Consider the following 5,691-nt stretch of genomic DNA (forward strand, 5'->3'; position numbering starts at 1 on the left):
TGTAGAGAGTCAGTTCACAATGACAGCATAATGAATTGATGACTGACACATGTCACTGCAGCAATGGCGGCGCCGCAAGATGGCGGCATACACAAATCGCTCGCCGAATTCGTCTATTAGTATTATGGCTGCAACATACTGTATTCTGTATGCTGTATGTATGTTGATGTTGTGAGGAGTGTGTCCCATAGCTTCTTTTAGCACAGTCTTCCCTCACAGTTAATAATGTCATGAACTGGAATATGCACATACAAACACCCATAAACACACACAAACAGACATTCAGCGGTTAAGTTGGGAAAGGTCGCCGTTCCTCTGGAGACTGTGGTTAAGTCCATGTTTATCCTGTTTGCAGCCGAGCATGGAGGGCAAGGGAGCAATAGCTCACACTCTAGCTTTCATTAGCAATGGTGTCATTGCATGTGTTTATATGTGTGTTACTGTGTTTGCTCATAAAAATAGACTATTCTCTTCTGCCATCACCATCATCACTATTTAACAAAACCTTTTTTTTTCCTTTTTAAAATTTTTTGCGCTCAGTCACCAGAACAAAAGTTGCCATTGTACATCTCTGCAAACCACAGAGTTGTTAAAATTCTATATCATTATTAAGCAGTTAGTTGAAACTTTATGTTTACGTTTCAACAGCATTGAGGTTAATGTGTAGTTAGATATATAAGCACAAAAAACACTTTGTTACTTTGTTAACCACTTTAGATTATGGTTATAAAGGCCATATTTTTGCTTAAAATACCATTTGGTGGCCATATTCTGGCTGGAAACCCACTGATATCTGAATACAAAACAACCACTTCTCATGGCACTGTCCCCAAGTCACTAAAACCACCTATGTTTGGTGGCTAATAAATCTATAAAGCTGGCTAAGACGGGCTAGAAAAACGATCCGTTTTGCTGTTTGCTGGTCTTGAGCAGTGGTCTAAAGCCTTTGTCACCTTCCCATGACAAAATCAGCTCACATATGGGTAAAACATGCCAGGCTGCTCTTTGAGGTTTTATGTATTGATTCTCTGTGTGGCCAGTAGGGGGAGTTGCTGACTTTGCCAAATATTAATTGAAAGATTTTTCAGCAAGTTTGCAAATCTCTTGTCTGCTCCCATGGCCTTAATCACTGTGGATTACAATCTAACTACAACAAAAAGTTCTCACATCTAGTTTTACAAGTGTATCCGTAATGACAGAGTAGAACATGAAATAACTTACAGTAGTTGTGTGAATGATCAATAATCAGTATTATTGGCAGTAATAGAGGGCCCCAAAAATTTTGCTTAGGGCCCCATGGAGGCTTGGGCCGGCCCTGACATTCTGAGATGAATAATTTTTAATATAAGATATAATCATATGAAAAGGGACATGTTTTTAGACAAATGCATATTATTTCAAAACTTCTCAATCAATTTTCAGTTGTTCAACTGGCAGATTGTTTTCTTATTACAAGCTATAGCTGTACTATTTTACTCAGAAAATAAGCAGCATAATTTTCAAGTATAATATGACATCTAACATGACTAGCTTTTGTTGTTGTTTTTCATCTTGTGTTTACAGTAAATGACTGGTTTATTTTGTTACTTTTAGCTGGCCTAGATGACATTTGGTATCCCACTTAGTACTATATCACTTTGAATACTAAGTGTAAATCAACCCCAGGCTGCTCTTGTAGCTGAATTTGCTACCGTCTCAGATTCGGACTTTGTAAACATTGATATGATATGTATGAAACATACGAATGTAATGTGTCTGTGGTTTGCACAAACATATAGTGTTGTATATGATGTGTGTTGGACCTAACAGTAATATATTACTTTTGAGCAGTAACAAAGTAATTTAATGCATTATCAACAGGATTTTGGGTAATATTATTACATTTACAAATTGTGTAATGTGTTACCACCCAAAATAAAATGTTTATTTTAAAAAAAGAAAGAAACATTTGGGATTTTTAAAAAAAAAAAAAATTGTTGTTAATCCACACTTCCCCACTTCGTCAGTGCACCACCAAAAAAAATGTCCCCCGAAGGTTTGTGTATCTTGTCATGTCAAACAAAGCGATATAAAGACAGCTTTGTCCCATCAGACATTAGAGAGATAAACAAAAACTCACTCCAAACTAAACTGAATTAATGACAGTACAGTTTTTATTTATTTATTTCTTTGGTATTGTTTTTAAATTCATATTTTGGGTGTTATAATGGTTTTACATGCCCTTTTTAATCCTGCACTTTGAATTGATGCACTGATGACACTTTACCTTTTTATTGTTACTATGTTACTGTGTCTGACCTGTTTGTCTGTTTTGTGTGGATGAAGCCAAATCATCACTTAAACTGTGAACCAAATCTACCTTCGGGTACAAATAAAGTTACCTTACCTTACCTTTATGTCATTATACATGTAGGCTACATTATAGAGGTACCTGTCATTACACCGCTAACACCCTACTGTGCGTAAGCATGTTCAATGTGTTTACATCCATATACCTACGACGTCTACAATGTATCCTGGTCTGCTTTTGTGTTNAAGCCAAATCATCACTTAAACTGTGAACCAAATCTACCTTCGGGCACAAATAAAGTTACCTTACATTACATGTAGGCTACATTATAGAGGTACCTGTCATTACACCGATAACACCCTACTGTGCGTAAGCATGTTCAATGTGTTTACATCCATATACCTACGACGTCTACAATGTATCCTGGTCTGCTTTTGTGTTTAATGGTTGCTTAAATGCAAGTGAAATAAGGAGGTGGGCTCTGGTTTGTGTTTTCCTCATCCTGGTGATGGGCCCATCTGGGTGATGCCATCAAATGTGCTTCAGCATGTTGGATGTTTTTCTATCTATATCCACTACAATGGTGGAGCTGATTCAAAATGCTGAATCCCCCCCAAGCTGATGGGTTGTGACGAGGGGGAACAGTGCAGGATAGACCTAACTATTGGCGACAGATGTTCACCAACAGCCCAACAAAAACCAACAGCCAACGGTCAGCTTGGTTTTTTAGGGCCGTTACAGGTTATAATGCCTAGCTGTTCTTCTGAGGTTATTTTGGTAACCAAGTAACACAAAAGTAATGTAATCAGTAATGCATTACTCTACTCAGACAGAAATACTGTAAAGTAACTTATTACTTTCAAATGAAGGTAACTGATAATATGCAATGTAATATATTTTGAGAGTAACTTGTTCAGCACTGTGGCTGGGCTGAGCTCAATAACTTGACCTAATAATTCTACTTTGATTCCTCCAAATGCAGTTTGAATGAGAAAAAAAGAGGTTGGGAATTACAATTATGGTTATACGATACAATCATTGATGCTAAGTGATCTTTTGTAATCTGTTTTGTTTGTCAAATTTTCACTGGACAAATTCTGTATAACTCACTATCTGGTGAAAACCTCTACAATTGTAGATGGTCAATAAATGCCATGACCAGTGGAGGCTCTGTATTTCTCTTGCTGTATAATGACCATTAAATTATCACACTGGTCACAGTATTATCAGGAGGATTCTGTAACCTCCTGAACTTTGTTGTTTCTTATGCTTGTTATCTACTTATTGAAGCTTCTGCCACCATTGGACTCACTGTAAGATTTTCTCTGGATAGACTTATGTGTAAAATCAATTTTACATTTAATTAATTTATTTAGTTACTTATTTTTCACCTCGGCAATGTTCAATGTTCAGCGCCCAGCAGATATGCTATATGCTTGTGTGTGTGTGTGTGTGTGTGTGTGAATGTGTGAGTGACCACATCCATAAAATTACTGTTGTCATTTTGCAGCAGACTGCGTACATCACATCCTGTGCAGTGACCTTAGCTGTCACCTGTCACACACACGCACACATGCACACACACATATTATAAATTAATGGGTATATCCAGAGTCTTGTTAGTGTAGTGACCCAAGTCAGCATTGATGTACTGTATCGCTTGTGTGTGTGTGTGTGTGTGTGTGTGTGTGTGTATGAGAGAGAGAAAGCCAGTGTGAAATATATTAGATGTTTAAATATTCATCAGTCTCTCCTTGAGGCCTCACAGTTGGAAGGGAACTGGTCACCTCTCTGTGGCATGCTGGTTGCTGACAGACTTTTGTGCATTCTAACTAACGTTGGTGTCATTAAAGTATTCATGGTAAAATTCTTGTGTTCAGCCACATTTTTATTCCAATAACCGTCTGTGTGTGTGCATGCTGAAAGTGTGTTCCTGGCATTCTGTAAAAAAATAGTGAGCTGGGAAACTCACATTTCAAACTTAAAGATGTGCCTTTTTTTGAAGGTGTCAAATTGTACTGTAGCCAGCGTACATTATGTGACAAACTTAGCCTCATTCACAAACAGTGAATCTGGAATTCATCAATTTATTCTTTCCTGAATTTGTTTGTACTCTGCGTACAAGCTGGAACTGCCTCAGACCATACATACGCCCATATGATGAAGGCTTAGCTGTCTCAGGAAATGTAAACACACACCATTTATGAATGCCTTGGCCAAATGTAGCCTATTACAAATAACCTTGAAACTGACGGCCTTTCGTCTCCATCAATTATTGTCATGATTGAATCATTCAGCCACAGTATTATTCTACAACATGACAGAGGCATATAGAGATGATCAGCAAGAGGGAAACAAATGTAGTTGTGAACCTGAACAGTTGGGTTATACTTCAGGCTATTTCTGACTCATTTTTGATGCACTAAAAAAAGCACAAAAACAAGTCCTTTACCGTGTAGCCTTGTATTTGTACTTCTGCATCGAATCGACACTGTATCTATGATGTAGGTCCTATGTCCCATGACATAGATATGCCGTAGCCTGACGTGCGCTCCCAAGAAATGTAACTACCCTCGTCAGCTGCTGTAGGTAAACAGAGGAATACGAAAATGGTGCGAACAGCTGTGGGAATAAAAACATCGCCGGCTCCCAATTCCATCGGTTTCCTGTTACAGATGCAACCCGTAGGCAACTTTGGCTAACCCACCACCAGAACAAAGCAGAGACTGGTCGTAATCACATATGAATTCACATTTCTATGTGATTGATTACTCATGTCATGGATTTAGCAGTTAGCCTAATATAATAAACTAAATGCCGACGGTAAAACGAGGCCGCGTATAATGTACTCTCCACAACACAACAGGCTATTAGTTCAATCAAACATTTTGTTTTGAAGACAATCAGTTACAGACATCGTTATATAGACTGGTATTAGGTAATATATCTCTCTTTGGGCACAGCAGTGCGGAAATTGCGTTTTCTCTGTCCGTCGGGATCTGTGGGCAGCTGAAGTGAGCCTGACATACGCGCAGTTGCTTCACCCTCGCTGGCTTGGTAGCGAGGTTCATCCCAGTTGACACAAACCAAAGTTGCCTACGGGTTACATCTGTAACAGGAAACCGATGGAATTGGGAGCCGGCGATGTTTTTATTCCCATAGCTGTTCGCACCATTTTGGTATTCCTCTGTTTACCTACAGCATCTGACGAGGGTGTGTCGTGAGCCTGAGCCGGTGTTTGCGCTGTAGTAGTAGGTATATATAGGGCTAGTACATCTTCTTCCTCACTAATAACAGCCTACTGGTTCTCTGTTGAAAACAGCCGATTAAGTTTTCGTTAGCCGTTGCTATCCTGCGCACCTGCATGGCGTGGTGATGAACTGTCTTATTGATTTCTGTTG

This window comes from Epinephelus moara, chromosome 24, assembly GCF_006386435.1.
Source record: "Epinephelus moara isolate mb chromosome 24, YSFRI_EMoa_1.0, whole genome shotgun sequence".
NCBI classification, from domain to species: domain Eukaryota; kingdom Metazoa; phylum Chordata; class Actinopteri; order Perciformes; family Serranidae; genus Epinephelus; species Epinephelus moara.